Raw genomic sequence first — 21,699 nt, forward strand, 5'->3', positions numbered from 1 at the left:
TGTGAAAAAATAACAATGTTGGTAAACTTCTGCAGATGTTAAAAGCTGCTAGCTAAATGAAGAGAATATATGGAAGTCTGCAATTATATTTGAGAAGAAGATAGTTACCGCTAAATAGTTTGTTGGAATTGTTTGCCGACTATGCTCAGTAAAGTGTTAAGTCCAGTATAGTAACGGTAACATTTTAGTACTTATCTGAAAACAAAATCACAGTTATAAAACATCCAAAAAACATTTACGAGAGCAAAGGTTCAGACCGAGATCTTATCAATATGACACACCGCTATGAGAGTATACGTAATTACTTTGAATGTAGTAAATTTATATAATTTTTAAAGTGTTTAATAAATGTAAGATTACCTTTATATAATTTTATTTTGAAATATTGATCTTACATAATACATATTTTAATAAATAGTTATTTTGATATAAAATATAATTATTTTTTGTTTACTAGCACAACCGTTAACTATTTTCCGGTTGACACAAGAATATCAACAGACGTGCGAGAAGCCGTCATATGTGAAGCACAGATTTTCAAAATTTAGCTCATATATTTGTGATAGTTAATGTGCCTTGTTGATGGCCATTACGAATAACTATAGTAAAGAGCTGTTATAACCTTTTGCCACTTATCTGGTGAAACTATAATACCGTCAGTGTAAGACTTCGAAAAATGCATCATTGTACCATTTAAAGAGTTTAGCAACGATCAAAACATCTTTCCAGGTAATTTCTTTCTTTATTTATGTTTGTTTAACTCAATTTAGTCTACTTGAACATTTTAAGAATTCAACTGCAAATGAGTAGATTTTTGTTTTGAAACTTCAGTGTATGTTATATACATTACAAACATAAATTTGTTTAAGGTATTCAAGTTCCATTTTGTTAATCCATTCTGTCAATAGGACGGTTAATATAAATCTGATATTTATATGTAACTGATTTGATAGAATAATGGAGAAATAATAATTAGATGGAAATGTCCGGAATTCAATTATTTAATTATATAGTATATAATAATATATTCTATTTTTATAGTGTAATTTTTAAAATGTTTTTTGTTTTTGCAAAATTTTTGAGCTGAAGGTAATTTGGTACTGCAACACAGATTTTATTAATAAAAGAATTAGTTTTTTATAAAACTAACGGCGTCGATCAGACATTAAATTATAAATCTACAAATCCATAATTAGGTCCAATAGTAACAATACGGCTGCTACATGCATGGCGTTGCCAGCTTCCTCTATCTACGCTCTCTGGAAACAATTCAAAATAGAGCTCTGAGACTCGGCCTTGGAAACTACAGAAGTACCCCGTTGTTAGCCTGCAATTTCTCGCCGCCATTTAGCTTCTGGACTACAGACGAGATCACTACACTTTGGGAGTGATACTCTTAACTCACTCGCTGCTAAACTATAACTAACTTCGTCCGTGTTGTCCCAAGAAACTGAATTCAACTGTCCAATACAATTGGCCAACTTCTACGCCTATTTTACATTTTGGAACTTTCCCCATTTCTCATAGCTAAATCGCTTCAAAAAACAACAAAAGGAACTTTGACCAATGATATTGCAAGATCCACTTATCTAATCCACACTGATAGTTCCAAGACTTCGGAGACTTGTGTGATTTCTTTGAACTCTCAATTAACAGAATATTCAAGCCATTAATATGTATTATGCTTAGGAATTCTGGAAATTGGTCTGTCGAGACTGATATCATTCAACTACCCAGTGTTGTTATTTGTCCTATCTATCATAAACTCGTAAGGCTCAACGACCAGATGGCTAGAGTCCATATTAAATGGACCTCTTGTCTTCCTATCATGAATTGGAGACCTATTCTATATTATAAAATATAAAATAAATAAAATAATACAATTAGAGTAGCAATTAATCGAGAGTGATAATAAACTATGGATCATCAAGTGAAACGTTTTACCCTTATAATATTATTCCCAAACAGACCCAAACAAGCAAACGATATTCATCGGATTCATGATTGATAACCATGGCTTTGTATCCCATAATACACAACACACTCATATCATATATCAAAAGAAATAATATCCAAATTGCTCGAAAAGTTGTTCTTAAAAGGCCTCAAACTAATTTTTGGAGCAAAGCACCTCATTTTGGCTCATCAATTTGGATTTAGAAATAAACGTCGTCACTAGAATAAGATACTACGTCTACGAATAGTAATCTCACTGAATAAATCCTGAATGCGCGATTGTGCCACAAAGTAGTATTCTTGGTCCAATATTATACTAACTTTATATATGATTGATGATACTACCTTATTTCTTACAAGTTGAGATTTATGTAAATAGATCACAAATAGTTGTGAATAACATTACTGAGTAGACTAATAAATGGCGATAAATGTTATGAAATCTACATATGTTATCCTTTTTAGTGAACATAGCAAAACCCTTGGCATTACACTGGATGCCAAGTCCAAGTGTAAAGAGGCTCAAAAAAGAGGTGGTTACTTGGACGACAATCCGAATTAATACTCTAGAACCAATTGTTATTATACAAACACATTTTGGAGCCAGTGTGATCCTACGGTGTGCAACTATGGGGTGCACAAAGGAATTCAATATCGATATAATCCAAATTTATCAAAAGTAAGGTTCTTCAAAATATTGTTAATACCCCATGGTAAACAAAGACATACAAACACCTACAAAGAGTACAAGCGGAAATCTAAGAAATTAAACATTTTGCGAAAAAAAGTCAAGGGGACTGTGTGAACATAAAAATGTCGAAGTACTACAACTACTTGATGTTGTTGTGGACGACCTAAATGTTTTCACGGGTTTTAAATTCATATGGAGGGCACCTTGGGCATGATTGGGTAGTGGGAAAAATTTATTCATTAACCCAAACATCAATCCATTAAACATATAATTAATTTTGTGTCTGAAATCTGAAAAATTATTATAAAATAATTATAAACATAGATAATATTTATAGTTATCTGGGAGAAATAAACCTACAATTTTCCTTTTAGTTACTTATTAAAATAATTTATTTTATCGTGAGTCCTCTTTTAATTTATTTTCTATATATTCGTTTGTTTTACTGTTTTGTACTTACTAGTATATAAGTTTATCTATAGGTCCTTCTTCTTATATACATAGATAAATATAGTTACAAACAGAAGAAGTAGGTATAGGTACTATGTCCTCCGTTTGTATTTATACTTATACTTCTGATTGTATTTGTATTTAATCTACTCTAGCATTTGTTTAATTATTTCACCCGGTGCTACGTTTTATAATACATACTACAGAGGATGGATAAAAAATATGAGCACCGGATATATATTTATTTATTAATAAGTTGCCATTTGCTTTTAAAACAGCTGCAGAATCTTCGCAGAATATATTCATAGAGTGTCTAAGTAATTTTCAAAGGAATATTATCTCATTTTCGTATCAAAATATCAATGCCAATGCCAATGCCTGCCAATTTTTTCAATAATGTTGAAGATGGAAATATACTCCCCATTCTATGCTCTAAAAATACCCATAAAGTTTCAATTATGTTGACGTTTGGTGATTGTGATGGCCTTGATAATACTCTGATTCTCTCAAACCAAGATTAAACATTTTTGGTCGTATGTATGTTCACATTATCATCTTGGAAGCTAGTCATAGTAAGAACTTCAACACGGAGGCTGTTGAGATGTTAATTAGCAGTAATCTCGCCAGTGATGTGAATGAGAGGCAGAAGCTTTCCTATGCTTGACTGTCGGAAGCGGGTAGTCCGGATCGTAGGCTTCTTTTGGGGTTCTCCATACATAAACCTATATATAAGCCGTTTCTTCCGTATATTCTTTAAATCATCAATTTTCCAGATTGTTTGATCGTTAAAGCACTTCTTCCGTAGTTGGATAGTTGGTTTCCTAACCCGTCTGAGCTATCCAAATATGAATAAAATAAAACTATCAGCCTTCTAAATTCGCCATTTTAAAAGGGCCTGTCACATGAAAAAATACAGTCAGAGAACTTAAGTAAACAATAATGAGAGAATATGAATATGATTTGATAATCGGAAGAATATTACAAGAACCATCAGAAAAGGGTGTTAATGCAATACTACGAATGAATTATTTTCCTAGCGTTATTGCAAATATAATAATGATTCTTAAACCAGGAAAAACACCAGAAGATCTAGATCATCCCTTACCGGTCTAGTATAACATACATGGTTGTAGGTCAAATTAAAAAAAAACTCCTCCCTCATTCACATTTTCAGTTACTAAAATCTTGTTACACAGATAGACATTTGTATATATATAATAAAACAAACGATGAACATGCTGAATTACATACAATATATTCAGGAGTTCCGCAAGGCAGTGTATTGAATCCAATGCTGTATCTCTTTATAAGTCGATCTAGCGACCATAAAAATCACTACATCTGGCATCATATACAGACGACACAGCCATCCTAGCATCTCACGGAGATCTAATAATTGTATCAAAGAAGGTCCAAACACACTTTGATTAAATACAACTGTGACATGGTCTATAGCAAATGAAACAAAATCTAGACATGTAACCTTCACTTTGTGTAAAAGAATGTTCAACAGTGAATATCAATAATTGTTAACTTCCCCAAGCCGAGGATGCTAAATATCTTGTTATGCTTCTGGACTGACGTCTAATCATGAAGAAGCATATACTTGCCAAATGAAAACAACTTGGGCTTAAAATATATCAAATATATTGGCATATCGGATCCTAATCTAAGTTATTGTTATCCAACTATGGGGTATTGCTGGTAAATCTAATATAGCTATCATACAACGGTTCCAAAAGAAAGATTGGCCTATCTTAGTCGATGGTCTTTACTATGCCTCAAATGAAATGATTCAACGCGATATCCCTCTGTAACTCACAACGAGTGGAATTCAAAATGTTTGTTTCAAGTACTCTGAATGAGTGTTAATGCATCCCAAGGTGCTCGCTATCAACTATCAACTACATGTACGACGTGATAGTGGAGGGCATAAAAACCCCATACGATCTGGTTATAAGACATCTATAGACTTTAAAATAACATTGAGAGTAGGACTAAGTAAAAGTAAGATAATATTTTACACAGGACATCACTTAATAAATCATGTTATTAGAGGAAGGGGTTGTAATTTGGAATCTGCTGTTAATATGGAACCCTTTAGTATCTCAAGAACTGGTAGAGACATCTTTTAAAAACCCTTGTAAGTATATTTAGCTAGTATCATAGAATAAATAAACACAACTAGCGCCAATTTTGTTTTAATCGTGTTTTACCCTGTCACTCGTTATTGAAAGTTACCGCCACCCGTCAGCGTTTTTTTCTGTCATTTATTTTTATCAGTTTATTTTGTGAGAAGTTGTTGTACAGTACAAATAAAGTACAAAATAAATACTGTGGGTATTAAAGAAAAAAGAAATCGTATAAAATTAGACTATCACAAGTGAGTTTTAAGGTTTATTTGATTATTACTATACAATATTATTACTATTTTTATTATACAATTATCCGCACTGCATTTATCATCGTTTTTATCTTTTCTTTTTGCTTTTAGTCATGCCGTGAACTCAACTCTCACCAAAGCCCAAGTCGAAAAGAACATGTTGGGGCAGTAGTAATATGATTGAAACTGCAAAAGCAGTGAGAGAGAAGCAAATGCTGTGCTGTGTACCAAAAACCACACTGAAAAGGTTTATTCAGAGTGACCAGCCTCCCGAGAAGGTTGTCAATACCACGATAGGGAGAAGACATGTCCTACCATCTCACCTTGAGGAGAGCCTCGTGTCATACCTTCTTGTCGTGACTTTACTTAATGTTACTTAATTTCTATGGCTTAACCCGTTAATAAACATAACTATTCTCCGGAGGGAATTTTTAATGTCGATGGGACCTATCCATCGTACAAAGTAAAATGGTGAAAGTGATTGATCTGCGAAGTAAACGACAAGTCGGTAGCTTAACTGCGGCTTAATGTGACCTTTGGTGACTATGGTATCGGCAATGCACGCAAGTGGCATATTTATTCTATCGCTGCTGATATTTCCCTGCAAAAATATAATGCAAACATTGATGAAAGGAGCTCCGCCAGGTTCAATAGGAAGATACCACCCATCAGGAGAGATTCAAGCAAATCTGTTACGGACTGGTTCAATCATTTCGTTGACAAGACCAACATAACTGAAGCCGCACTTGTTCTCCTAATTTTGGATAGCCATTATTCACACACACGCAATTTGAAGTTTACCTCAATCAACACACAAAATGCAACCTCTTGACAGGATCTTTATGGGTCCCTTAAAAAATTACTTCAGTGAAATTAAACAGTGATTAATCAGTTCACCGAATGTTGACCCCATTTGATATAGCTGAATTGCTGAGACGTGCTCAGATGCCAAACTGGAGCTATTGCTGTAAATAGATTCAAAGTAACTGGTATTTACCCGATGAACAGTAATGTATTTATTGAAGCTGACAACATGGCAAGTTCAGTTGAAACCACTCTTCAATTTCAAGCTACTCAACCTTCTTGTGCCATCCAGCATTACGTATGCTGATGTTTAGATACCAGTACATATCAGACACCAGTGTCAGAACCTCAACCTGGCCCTAGTGGACAAGCAAATGAATCTGCCCCGCAGATGTTTGATGGTAATTATGTTCAATGGCAATGCTTCCTGAGCATATCTTACTGATGTCGACAGCAAAAAATAAAAAATCAAATAGAGGTCGCAAGTCTTCTGTCGCTACTTTATTGACTGGATCTCCTTACAAACAACAACTTGGGCAGCGAATCAAGTGTATAGAGCAGAAGGAAGTGGTAGGCATAGTGGTAGGCAGAGAAAAGCAAACTTTTCTAGAACTCCTAACAACCAGTAATATATCCGAAGAGGTCGATTCATCATTCATCATGTTTATCATAATCATGGAATCATGAGTTTCTTCTGCAGGTAAGACTATCGTGTCAGAAAGTGCTTCCGAGCCTGCCTATCCCTCAAACGAAGATGCTTGTTACATTTTGTGCTCTGAAAATTATTCTACGAATCAAGGAGGCGAAACTTAGATTCAGTATCAATCTTGCGAGTTGTGGGCACATGCGGAATGTTGAGGATGTGATGCAGAATATTATGTATGTGATTTTTGCAAATAAATTTATTCCATACTTGGAACCCAGGTTCCAAAATACCAAGACTATAGCTCGAAACATAAATATTTCATTTTTGCAATAAAGCTAATCATTTTATATAATCAGTATTTTTATTTTCTTAATTCGTTCCTAATATATCAGTTTATGAAATTTAAAGTATATAAAGCCACTTTTTGGGTTGATTAGTCAAACAGTGTTGTGAAAATATTCAAAAAACAAAGTAGGGTTCCAAATTACCACCCTTTCCTCTACATATTATAATCATAAGAAATGTTTATTGTTCACGGGGCAGATTGTTGAACCACTAAAAGTAATAATAAAAAAAATATTGGTTAGTTAATGTACCAAGTTCCTGAATATTACATCTATTTTGTGACGTTTACAAAAAAAATATTTGTAGTCATATCAAAAGAATCTAAAATAATTTTAAAAACTGCCTCATTATAATCGAGGACGATAAAATTTTATTCTATTTAGTATTTTTTAAAATAAAAAACAACAATATATTGAGATAAACTTGAAATTTTTAATTACTTTTGAATGAACTTACATTTTAAATCTATCGTCATATGTTTTTTCTACATATATACAAAAATTACTGTATGTTCCGACATCCGTTCTATCGATTCTGTTCGCATTCAACCGGACTACGAGCGACACCCATCCGACACAATCAAAAAGGTGGCACGTTTAGGACCCGAGCTCAGGTGAAAATAAGCCCATTCCATATCGACTTCTCGGTGAGGAGTCACGAGAAAGCTTCGACTAGTTCGCCGAAAGAGAGAGAAAAGCCGCGGTCGGGTCGTTTCGCGTTAAAAAAAGTAAAATCATCCTCATCGAAAACGCACAACAGCACACAGCAGTTTCTCCCGTTTTATTTCGAATCGTCTCCGAACCGAGTGGTGCTTGTTTCAGTTTCGGAGAAAGGAATCTTTCGAATTTTTTTTTTCGGGACGCAACATCAATGATATCCACCAGTATTGTTCTGTGCTGAAGATTTTCATTTTTTTCCCGGGTAAGTCGAGTTGATTTCTAGTTCAAGGTTTTTCTTTTGTTTTACGGTCCCCTCCTATTGATTTATCTTAAACTATCAGACGATAAAACTGTAGGTATTTACATTTTTAACATTTAAATCTATTTTTTTATTAGTGAATTAAATAATTAGCGAGCATTCGATGAATTAATTATAAATTATCCTTCAGTGACCAGGAAAAATTGTATCGATTAAATGTTACTTATAAAGGAATTTTTTAATGACTTCTAACGATTGCTCATATAATTGTGATAGTCTATGTGCTTTGTTGGTGATCATTACGAAAAACTGTAGTAAAAAGCTACTATAACCTTTTTCCACTTATCAGTTAAAACTGAACAAAAACATTTTCATAAGTCTGCTTTGAAGCTATCTATTAGCTAATCTATTTTTTTATTAGCGAATTCAATAATTAACGAGCATTCGATGAAATTAATTATAAATTATCCTTCAGTGACCAGGAAAAATTGTATCGATTAAATGTTAGTTATAAAGGAATTTTTTAATGACTTCCCAAGATTGCAACGACTGCACGATTCTTCGATCGCACTGCTTGACTTTTACATATTTCAACTTAATATGTTGATTTAGCATTGAAGTGAAATTCGTGCTCATGTTGAGGCCTATTTTTCTACGCTGAATGACATAGATTTCTAGCTCGCTTAATGAATATGGCTTGTTATAGCTGTTATTGATGTTACTATTACGGTTTAAAGAATTGTGAATTGATTTTGATGGATTTTTTAAGTAAAAAATCAAAGATTTATTGTGATAAGTTTTACGATAGTTTTATTAGTTCTTTTATAACATCAGTTTTTTAATGGTTGAATCGAAAACATTGACTGCAATGTTTGTTTTGTACACTATGTGTTTCAATTTTATCTTTCTTTATTTCTTCTCCTTCAGCCTGTTATTACATTTCAAATATTAATACTAAAGATAATAATAAAAATTGGGTGTTAATTCTGAGTACTTCTTTGTGGTGGTATACGGATACTATATTGAAAGAATACTACATCTCTTAAGGCTCCGCGTCATGGAACGTTTGGAGTAATAATCGGGATAAAAGGATAAAAGGATATCAGGTAGGGTTCTATATAGATTTTCATGGATTTTGTAAGATGTAACCGATGGTTTTTATTTATTGCTTTACTTAAACGTATCAATTTCAATCTTTAAGATTTTCTTCACATGATGAAGCACATTGATCTAAATATTTTGATAAATTATGAACGTAATATTAATAAATGTTAATTCTATTAATGAGAAAATTAAAAAAAAAGAAAACATGTGATGCTGATACAAAATCGTCAACACTTAAGTTACGTTGTTTTTTTTTATTATATGTCACATTATATTTGCCTTTATATTTGATATAACAGGTCAATTGAAAAGTCCCAGCTTGACACATAGATGGCGCTACTAGAATTAAATCCATATGTTTTTTAGTTAACCCTAATCCTCAAAAGAGGCGCGTATAAATTTGACGGCTATCGGATCATTAGTTTGCGAATTATAGCATTATGAGTTAAGCAAATTTTGTTATTGTGAAAAAAAATCATAAAAAGGAATTTCGCGTGTTGAAAAAGTAATGTTTTTGAAGGGTAAAAATACTGTTAAAGCAAAAACTTAGCTTGATATTGAGTTTCCGGATACTACCCCAGGAAAATCAACCATCAAGGATTGGTATACTAAGTTTAGACGTGATTAAATGAGCACCGAAGACGGTGAACGCAGTGGACGCCCAAAAGAGGTTTTTACCGACGAAAACATTAAAAACCACAAAGTGATTTTGAATGACCGTAAATTGAAACTGAATGAAACAGCAGACACTCTAAATATCAACTGAACGTGTACATCATATCATTCACGAATATTTGGGTATGAGAAAGCTCTGTGCAAAGTGGGTACCGCGCGAGCTCACTTTTAACCAAAAACAACGACGAGTTGATGATTGGAAGCAGTGTTTGAAGATGGTCAAGGGTAATAAACCCGCGTTTTTGCGTCGATATGTGACAATGGATGAAATATGGCTCCATCATTTCACTCCGAAGTCCAATCGACAGTCATCTGAGTGGACTACAAAAAATGTGTTTTACTATGGTAGGTCGGGGACTTTTCAATTGACCTGTTATTTAGTGCACCTACATCAATACACAAGCAAGACGAGTGCGAGATTTATGTGTTTCCCAAATTAAAATTAAATTAAAATAATCATCATGTCATCATGTAGTTCTTCATTTGTTACGAAGATATAATTACACAGTTCTGCAAAAAATCTAGGCGCTCTTTAGGTTTTATGATAATCTTTATGTTTTAGATGTATTTTTGGAATCTGAAAATAAATTACTTTTTGTAATTGATCAACACGTATCTCAACAATTTGTGTAACTAAATTATGTAATAACTAATTAAAATCAAAGACTTGAAAAATATTATTTTATTTACAAACCACTAACGATACATAACAGTAGTCTGATACCATTGAGACGCTCAATTTTCTTTGGTACATTTTCTCCATATTTATAATCCCTGTTGGGGTCATTTACCTTATCCTCCACTCACATCTCCCAAATTTTCCAAAAAATAGTTAAGGTAGGAGTGAAGAGAATGACTCATAAAGATTGAAATGCTTTAATATTTTTTTGAGGATTTGTTTATATTTAGTGACTATATGATTTCTCTATGACTTCATCAAAATCAATATCCACCCTTCTTTTTGATAATCCACCATGATCTTGGTGAATTGTGGTTGAGTTAACGAAAACACCTTCCGTCATATTTGCTCCTGGGAAGCTTTGAAATTATGTATTTGTAGCAATCTCCACATTTGGGAAGTGATTTTACATATTGTTTCATCAATGCCAACTTTATGTGCAGATGTTATAGAATAACTTTATGTAGAAGTGTACCAATATTTCTTGAAGATCGTTCTTTTCGCCAACTTTAAGCTCCCTCGAAGACCAACTCATTTTTTTCCAGTGATTTAATTGGTCTCTGTTATTGCATGGATGCAAAAGCAAGGATATTTGGTAAACATTGATGTTTGAGTAACATGCACAAAATTGTATAATCGCCGCACACCTGTCAACCATGGTTTTCATATTTTAATTTGCGAAGAACCAATTCTAAATTGACGTTATTGACGTGACGATGATTTAAAGCATACCAAAATAGACAGAAACCAGTTAAAAGTTTGGATTAGTTTGATATTTTAGTATAACCTCCTATTTGTACCCTGTAAATCAATCTTAGGTCAAGATGGCAGGATCTACTCTGGTTTTTTTGTTTTCATATTTTATAGGCTTCATATCACTTTATATTAGACAGCTTTACTATAGGTGCCGTCTGGTTTTTCAGAACAAAGAAAATTTAATACATATTTATATTTTTATCTACACCTATACATATGTTTACCTATAGATATTTATCATGTTGCCATAACCTCCTAGTGATTTTCAACAGTAATTTTATACAAAATCAAGAGAAACATAAACATACAAAGAGAGAGAGAGAGAGAGACATATATTCTTATAAATTATTTTTTTACATGAATATAGTTAGTATGTCTGATGCGTTTAAAAAAATCACGCCATTTATTTTGAATCCTAATCCTAGTACATTCTTTTTTTTATAGACGTATTGCTTTGGCTTCATACCTAGCGATTTCCAGTGAACGAACTTTAATATTTGTTTGGTATTTAGTACCATTAATATTGTTAATAGCGTATATGATATAATTTTTTACACATCTAATATATTATGTGTGAACGTTTTTTGACAGTTACAATTTTTGCCTGTTCATTACATGAAATAGAATTAGAGGTCGATATAGTATATTTAACGGAAATCGATGCTCATGATCACAACAATCTATTCCTAATTAATATTTCATGCGTATATGTCTTTGAATAGTTTTTATCAAGCCTGACCAAAATAACAAATGAACATTTTTAGGTTATTTAAATGATTTTAATACATATGGCCTTTTCTCTTATTTATATTAACCTTCAAAAGTGTTCCTAAACAAACAGGCGATGTTTTAGCTTCTACAATGTTGTGTTATTGAGATATTTTACAGGAAGAGGTCGTAGATATAGGAAAAAATAATTGGCATCTTTCCAAAACATTGTAGGTCGTCATACTAGAATAAATATTAAATAATAATACCAAAAAAATTGAAAAAAAAAATCTGTGTCAAGTAATAACAGAGGTCAGACTATTTATGATTACATTGATTGTGTTTTTAAAAACTCAATAATATATTGCAAAACATTTAAAATATACTCTATTATATTGAACACTTTTTGATGTTACGCAAAATAAGATTTATCATCTTTGGTGTTGCATTTTAACGAATATCCTTGGTCGAATTCTTTAGATTGTTTTATTTGCATAACAGCATTATAAAATGTTGTATTACAAAACGAAAGTATTTTTTTAAATGCGTTCTGCACTATTTATAATTAGAGGTTAATACAGCAATTATGGTAATTTTTCAACCAATGAGTTGGCAATTAAGAAAAATAAATTGAATGCAATATTTCCCGATCAACAATTAATGATTAAAAGTTAACTATATAGTTTAACTACATAGTTATACTATAGAATATAGTATGTTTTGAAAAATATACATATAAAGTAAATATAATCATTCGTAACGCCTATATGTTAAAATTACCGGCAATAGCTGTTGGGTATAAACTCTGTGAAGTTAGAGACAGAGCTAATCGTTAATCTAATAAACCCGAGAATAGTTAATTAATAATTAAACACAGTATATAGTGTGTGTAAAAAAACATATGCAGATATTTTACAAGAAATTTGTCGTTTTATTTTAATAACATTAAATTAATAAACTAAAACATTTATTTAATCAAAAAAAAAAACATTGTTAAAAATTCAAGTGTAGAAAAGCTTTTTCCATAAAACAATTTTTTTAAAAACCCTTAAAAGGCATTTCTGGATGTACCTAGTAAGTATTAGTAAAACAATTAGATTAGTTAGCTTCTAAATTATAAATAATCACATAAAATTAAAAACCTCCCTCTAAAGGGGAAAAACCGGAGACAATGATGTGGAGTATTGTTTGATGAAAATATTTAGTTAAGTACATGATGAATTTAGAACTTATATAATAAGCGGTTTTTTAATAAATCAATCCAATTGGGTGCTTTATGAGGTGAGTTAAATGGAGTCTCGTTGGAAGGCGATTTTTCAGTTACAAGCAGCTGATTCAAATGCGTAAAAGAAAGTGTTTGTTACTACGAGTTTTGATCGATAATCACAAGAAGAAAAAGTGTTATAATATACCGGGTCAATCCTTGCTACCGACCTTAATATTAACACGAAAGCCGCCTATTAGGCTTTCATGGGTTGAAAGTTACTCTATGTTTGGGAATTATGAGAAATATTTATCAGGAACAGTGCTAGATGAATCTAATTCGTCTTTGTACAATTTGTAAGAGCTGATTTTTTAACTCTGACGTTGGCCTAGGAACGCATTTATTAAAAAATACGTTTTCTTTCGATAAGCATTGATACCGCTTGTGAATTAATCTTGCTTGCCCTGAGCGGTATTCGAACTCACAACTGTGCACCAGTAGGAAAACCATCTGATTGCCTTAACTATTATTAATGCCAAGTCGGCTAAAATATTCTAAAAAACGACGTAGGTATGATAAATACTTGTTTTTGATCATAAATCCAAATATATAAAATGTAACCCTTGTGCTTACAAAAATAGGAAATTAATTTTATTAAATTAATTAAATTAATTTAAATATCTAATATATGATTTACTAAATATCAAAACTTATATACATTATAATATATCCATACAACATAAAAAGTTTTTAGTTGTTTTTATCGTTTTTTATTATGCAAGTTTATACACCAGAATATCTGAAATAGAAACCGAGTATTAAATTTACCAATAAAATTCATTTAAAGTTACTATAATAGCTATTAGTTGCGACCTGTTTTAGTTGCGTACATAATCTTGAAATTTCCCATCTAAGATAATTTATTAACATTGCATTCAAGGTCTCTACAAGCGCATTTGCTCGTATTAAGGGGTAACAACACTAGTATCAACACAAGCTCGTATTTTAAAATTTTTATTTGATTGGATATGTATTTTTTGAATAGTCAAAAATAAATTGAATTAATATTTTTATTTTTCTTGTTCTATTAGGTATTGGCATGTATTGTGATCATTTTTTACCTAAAAATATATCTATTGAGAAAATTGGCATAATATATATTAACCAAAGTATTTTCTATAATTTTTCCCATTTTTTTGGCAACATATCGATACTAGATAAAACGATGTTGGTTTGATGGGGATAAGATTTTCATTCGATCCATTTGAGCACATTTTCAGTATTTGGAAACTATGTGTTTAGCCAGACTGTTCTGCATCGATCTAAACAAGTTGTAATCAGATGGTGCTCATGAGTTTTTTGAGTGCAGCATAACTTCTCATTCGAGTTGCAACAGTGTAGCCTTCATAACTTCTGCAAGATGCGACCGAGCGTTTTCATGTACGACTTTGCGTCTGTTACTCATTATTGTTAACCTTTTCTTTGTAATAACACGTAACTCAATTGGTTAATTTTACGTCAATGACTATATCTTGCTAATCTCAGCATATGTGCAGCAATGTATTTTCAGTTAATATATGTGATAGCTAATTTCTTTCCTTTTGATCCTTTTCATAGCATATAAGCTTTTAAAAACAGTTTGAGAGTTTGGGGTGGGTGTTCATCCAATAGTTTTCACCCACCGTTCCGTCTTGACATCAAATTTACCACTTTTAAGGTTGAAACCAAAAGTGATCATTGGAATATGACTGAAAAGCAACACTAAGTTTCTAAAAGTATTTGGTCAGTTTCGCCAATAGATTTCTTCCAACAAACAAAGTAATGAAAGTCGAAAATACAATTGTAATGTTTCATGATTAGCATCTACATATACTGAGTAACTGAATAACACTTAATCAAAAACCCCAATTTTATGTAGATAAATATTAAATCCACCAAATTTAACTGTTAGGTTATGTTGCTTAACACTTTAAATTGATACTTTACATTATCACTTATAGATGTCACTGAACAAAGTATAAGCCAGCAATATTGTAACAAAAAAACCTGTATTTTAAAAAATTGTTATTTATATAATTTACTATTTATGTATTACTTTACTATTTATTTAGTAAGTAGAACCGCTTCATAATATAAAATCCATAGACCTCCGATATACCTTATGATACCTAATCGTATTATTTTAATACAATATTATGTTAATGTTGTATCTAGAAAACCAAAATTTATATATTTTTCGGATAGTAAAATCAACTTCATTATAAAACAAGAACTACTACTATTAGAAATGACCTGTTTTTTTGTTTCCGTTTTCTTCAATGTTTAGGAACTATCGTTTTTTACTGTTAATTCCCATGGTAGCTGTTTATTGATAGCTGTTCTATTAAATACGTTTTCGTAAAATAATGACTGTTTATATTTCAGAATAATATTATTGGTTATACTCTCAGTAATCTCTATTAATGCACATAGCCTTACATTTTAAGTATGTGTTTATATATGACTGCTTGGTAAACCCAATGATCTTGGTCAGACCTACCTTGTATCGAGCGGAACTATATGAAATCTTCCATCTCCGCTTGAATATCACCTTTGTTCAAACAAAATTCCACCTTTTGGCTTTTCTACATAATATACAATTTCTACTTATGAGTAATCTCTAGTGGTTTTCAGCTTTAAATTTTCATCGCAATATAAACAACATACTAATTATAAACCAAATTGCTGAGGTGCCAATTATAATATTAAAACATATTTCCAATATTAAAAATCAATTATGAAATGTGTCTGATTATGTATTTCGCTATGCTCTATATTATTTGTCAGTGCAGCTTGTCTTGTTTCATTAATTACTTAATTGTTTAAAATTCAATTGATTAACAATTTCATATATTATCTATAAGAAAAATCTTTGTAAAAATATTGCAAATTGAACATAATTGGTTTGATAATTGTTATAGTTTTGTATCTATTAAAATTAAATTATTATTGTGTTAATTTTATGAAAATTTTGAGCATGTATATAAAAAAATTAAGGAGAATTGGCATTATTTAAATTGATATTAAAGAACAGTGTTTTGGTTAAAAATATGAGTACGATTGTTCAAAGTCTATTTCAAACACAGCAATTAGTAATTCATTATTAACACATTTGATCAAATGGAAAAAGTAATACTAAAACTTTCAAAGACACAACAGCCGGCTTGACAGAGCAGTGATCAAGGAGACGGGACAGACCTCTTACTACACATGGAGGTAAATTCCTACGCCAGGGCATGATTGTAAATGTATGTTTGTGATTGTTTCTAATTGTGTGAATTCATAGACAAGAGTGTAAAAGCGGACAAGATAAATCATAACAGTCATTGTGGTAACCAGGCTCGGTAAAACTGGATGTCTTCTTGGATGGTCTCTAAGTTGGTCGGTAGGCTTAATGCCGATGACCGTGATTCGGAGCCTACGTGAAGCCTTGGGGTTTAGTTACTTAAAACTCCAAGAGGTTGACATGGCTTGAAAGATTATTATCTCCATATTTCGATATATGAAGCAGACCAATCAATAACTAACCTTACTCAGTATTAATTAATCTAATAATTAATAATGCGGGTATTAAAAAACTACATTTTTACATACATATTTTTTACAATTCCCCAGGGTTTTATCCTTTTCAGTCTGTAAATGATGTGTTGGCTATCTAGTGGCTGAAGGGTTTAAGTTTTCAAGGAGGTGTGGCCTGATTTCGGGTTTCACAGCGAATTCTTTTTGACTGTAAGAAATCTAATTGTAAAAAATAGCTTCCAAAATGTTATTATACAAAACGTCAGTATTTTTTTAGATACATTAGCCAGTGATTAATTAGTGTTCACAAAATCGCTTATATATGATCAAGAAATAGATCTAGGGAAGCAGTTGGGGGCGGTTTTAATTACAATTGACCGAAACCACATATTTGTATTTATTATTAATAGGACTGGCTATTTATCATTTGATGTGTTTAATAAATTAACTAGGAATTACCTCTTAATGGTATTAAATAAAACATTTGTTTACATAAACAAAAGACAATGCAACGAAGTGTTGTGTAACTATTACTTTCTTGGTATAATGCAATATTTACTTTATTCATACAGGGAGAAGTGAAGATAATTAAGTTTTGTGATGACAACAGTCAACAAGCATGTGTTATTTATTGCACAATCTTTATGTTAATATGTGTGATAATACATTTTAATAGTACAGTTGGAGAATGTTAACAATGCTAACATTGCTAATTGTTTATTTTTCAGAAGCAATCCTTTTTCGAACTTTGTTTCCGTGTTTTTTATAATGACTATAATTTAATTTAAAGGAATTTTTTATGTAATTTTAATGTAAAAAAAGTATATTTTACTGTAAAATATTATTATCGTTAGTCTAATAAGTGTAATTCGTTTAATAAGTTTTCTTATTCGCTGTAGGTTTTCTGGGATTTATAACATATGATCAGGCATGAAGCAACAGGACAGTTGCATTTCACAGTTATTTTTGTATAACCCATCAATGAGAATCGATAGTGCGCCCCATGATTGTTACGCTTGATTTGATAGTAACAGAACCCATCGTTTTATTAACTAAGTGTCTTTGTCAACTATATCAAAATCGCTAATTCTAAAATTTCGAAAGTACTAGTTATACATCTTACCGATTAAATATATTTTCCGTAAATTTTCTAGAGTATTATTTGAATTGAAAAAGGGAATTAAAATATACCGCAAACGTTGTTTTTCATGTTTCATTGAATAATATGATAAATAAAAAAAAACATAATGACAAAGCTTTAATATTATGGAAGTTACGCTATAGATGGTAAATCTAATAAAATAATTTTATATTTTCTGTAGGGTACAAACTAAAATTTATTCTATTAAAAGATAACGTAATATAATTTAGGCTTTACAAGTTTTGTTATTAGTTTACATGTTGTTATTATTGATTTAACCCATTATTTAAAAAATGTTAAAAAATTAATTTAAACATTTTTTAAATCTGCGCAATTTTTTTTTAACTAGCAATATTCCGGTTTGATCAATTTTTACTGTGTGATCTTAATAACAACTATACTTACGCCTAGGTCTCGAACGTTAGTTCAATTTCTTGCCCGAAAATAATAGTATTACGTTTCTTCATCATTAATTTATGTTATATAATGTTCGGCTTGAAAGTAGAGTAATTATAATTATTTGATATTTATTTAAGATATAATACAGCAAAATAACTTGTTATTTTTATAGTATTGTAATATAGGTCAGTAGATATTAGTTTAAATATTAATACAAAAGTATTCTTAAGAGATCAGAGATCTTAAGGTGCTTAATATATTGATATTATTTGGAAATGGCAAATACATTTTAATATTAATCCCCAATTATGTCAGTAGTTTATATTATTTTGATCATAGATAAAACAAAGGACCAGTTAGATATGCTAGAACGAGCTAAATCTGACTTTGAGCTAGTCAGATATAGTAATAACGGCAGTTGAGGTAGAATATTCTAGTGAAGCGCATCTAATATGAACTAATTCAGTAATATATGACGGGACTTGGTACAATATCTATTAATCAAAATACTTTCCATCATAGCCTCGTTTATTTCCATTTTTCTGGGAACATGACATTATAGTATTGAAAGAAAAATGTTGGTTTGATAGCGATCCACGGTAAGTACCCACCGTTGTCTGAGCGTTGTCATGCAAGAAGTCTCTATTGCTGGTTTTTTCTGCAACGATACAATAATTTATAGCCACGAATGTTCTACTTTGATATGTATGTGTACTTTTCACTGTCAAAATATCAAAGAAATCCAGAGAAATATCGAAACCATAGAGTTCAGCAGTTTGGTTAGGTTGTTAATAATAGTTGTAACATATGGTTAGCAATGGTTGTTTACATTGATACTTTGCATTTTCGCCAATAGACATCGCTAATCAAAAAACACGTAAGCAATAGCTTATAATAAAATATGGCGATGTTAGTGAGGTCTATTACAGTATGCAAATATATATAAATATATATATATATATATATATATATATATATATATATAACAAATATTAATAAAAATAACTTCCTTTGTTGGATGTAAAATTTCAAAGGCTTCTTAAATTTCTTGAAATATTATTTACATCGGATCGTATGGTATAGTTTCTCGTGTTTGAATCATTTTTTTAAAATTTAATTCATTCATTTTTAATTCTGTTGTAACTTTAAAGTGACAAAGTAGCTTTGATGTTTTGGCTAGGTTGCATTTAAAAGAACTACAAGAAATAAATAATATTAGTTGTAATTATTAGAACAACTTTATGCCAATATAAACGGCTTTCTAATATTATAAAAATTAACAATATTTATGGACTCACGCTAATGAATCGAATAAATGCCTTATTGTAATGAAAAGTTAACACAGTTAGAGAAGTAAAAATTCCAAAAAATGTTGCTATCATAAAAAAATCAATTTAGATCGATATGTCGATCCAATTTCCAATTTCAAATCACTTGAAGATTTTACTCAAATGAAATAAAACGTATTTAAGTAATATTCAGCATTCCACAAATGGCTACTTATTCAACACTAAATAATTGAAATTATTAGACCATATATCCCGTCCTGTTTTAGAACAATATGCACTTAACTATCTCCATTTCGTCGTAAAACCGATGAAAACACGACACTTTTCTACTTTCACAAATTTCCAATAATTAAATTTAAATTGAAATGAAATAACAACATAGTGACAATTGTTTTCGCCTTGGGAATATTTTATGAAATATCTAAAAGGGCTTTAACCGTAACACTCTAATAGACATGAAATTATATATGATTACATATACCATGTATTTGTTTATAAATCATAGACATTTATGTAATTTGACCAGTGTTTTGTATTGTTACGTGTTAATTTTAATTAAAAAATATTAGAATTATCAATCAGTTCTTGAACTGCAAAAAAATTTTGATTTATAGATTTTCCCTCAACTTTAATATACTTGCTACAACGATACTCCCATTTATATATCTCAAATATCTCTCGAATCGATTTCAGTCCTCAAGACTGATAAAAGTACTTTTAAATGAAACGGCAAACCTACGAACTATTGTTTTTAAAGATATTCACCTTTCCTCCAAAATAAAAAAATATATTAATTTTAATTGAATGAATTTATATATCAAAAATTTTAACATGTTTATTTGCGTTAATAATCTATACCTTACAAGGTATTTCCGTAACCTTTAAACATTTTAATTAATGAATAACTTCACTGGCGTCACTACCCGAAGTTTATTTTTTTCCGTTATTAAAAATTAACAGCGACATATTAGTTATTTTTGCTATATTCTAAAAGTAATTGACTTGATAGGATAGAATAATACAAATAACAGTTATTGTAGTACGTTGGGCTGCTTTATTGAAACCAAAGTTGCAAGTACAGTAATTAATAGATTATATTTATGAATCATGTAACTGCTTTTCGATATCCAAATATCCAATTGGTCTTTCTTCCTCTTTCAAAATAAATATAGTTTGGCATGTACTTATTGAATCATATACTCACATAACATAATAAAAAATTGTTTTAGTAGTTATAAAAAAAAATAAAATAGTTGTAGTTCTTTTTTAAATTAATAGCTATCAAGTAAATAAAATAATATGGAATAAATATATTTTATTTAATTGAAATTATACGCACAAATTGCTTCCGCATTTTCCTTATTCGCCAGATCCCGCGCCTGCTACTAGCTATTTTCAAAATTAAGAATATGATTATACTGATTAATGTTGGTTCTACCCTTTTAATTGTATTTTGTTAGAGGTAGTACAAAAACTACCACAATATTAGACTAATAAAATATGTTTCAGTGAGTATCCAAAGTAAGGCCGAGTATTTTTTGCAAAACTCTCGTATTCCATAGATATTAATAGGTCAGCTGGGGAACATTTCAACAAATTTATTACTAGATAACTATCTAAAATTAATACTAATTCATATAAACATGATAAACATATGTTTATGGAATAACCCAATGTAATATAATATTTGCGAAAAACTATATTCTATTTTGTTTCAAATGATTATTTATGAAGCCACTGAAGTTCAATGCTATGAAAATTAATGCAAATGAAAACAAATACTTCGTCTAAAAGTATTATATATTTCGAATATCGACTGGTTTAAGATTAATGCAGTAACCTTTAATATTTGGTTGGTATTTGTGAGCTATTATGAGTAATAGCAACAGCTAGTCTGATCCGTGCATCAATCAGCCATTGAATTGGATCATTTTTCGTCGAAAGAAAGAATAGAAAGCTCCATATTACTGCCGCATCGTCGATTTTACCGTTT

General features: G+C 30.7%; 1 protein-coding gene across 7 annotated transcripts in view; it reads left to right on the plus strand.

The window, feature by feature from the left end:
- Positions 1 to 7,811: 7,811 nt before the first annotated feature.
- The window catches only part of LOC143189991 (carboxypeptidase D), a 39,767-nt gene continuing 25,879 nt past the window's right edge, over positions 7,812 to 21,699 (plus strand). For 6 of the 7 annotated variants that reach the window (XR_013004143.1, XR_013004144.1, XM_076394052.1 and 3 more), the window contains exon 1: positions 7,885 to 8,196. The gene's annotated coding sequence lies outside the window, so the exon portion shown is untranslated. Of the gene's footprint in view, positions 8,197 to 21,699 lie in introns of all 7 variants that reach the window. The other variant, XM_076394061.1, reaches the window with a different exon arrangement.

This window comes from Rhynchophorus ferrugineus, unplaced genomic scaffold (genome assembly GCF_030347505.1).
Source record: "Rhynchophorus ferrugineus isolate W39M unplaced genomic scaffold, kcgeb_rfMv2 rfM1, whole genome shotgun sequence".
Lineage (NCBI taxonomy): Eukaryota > Metazoa > Arthropoda > Insecta > Coleoptera > Curculionidae > Rhynchophorus > Rhynchophorus ferrugineus.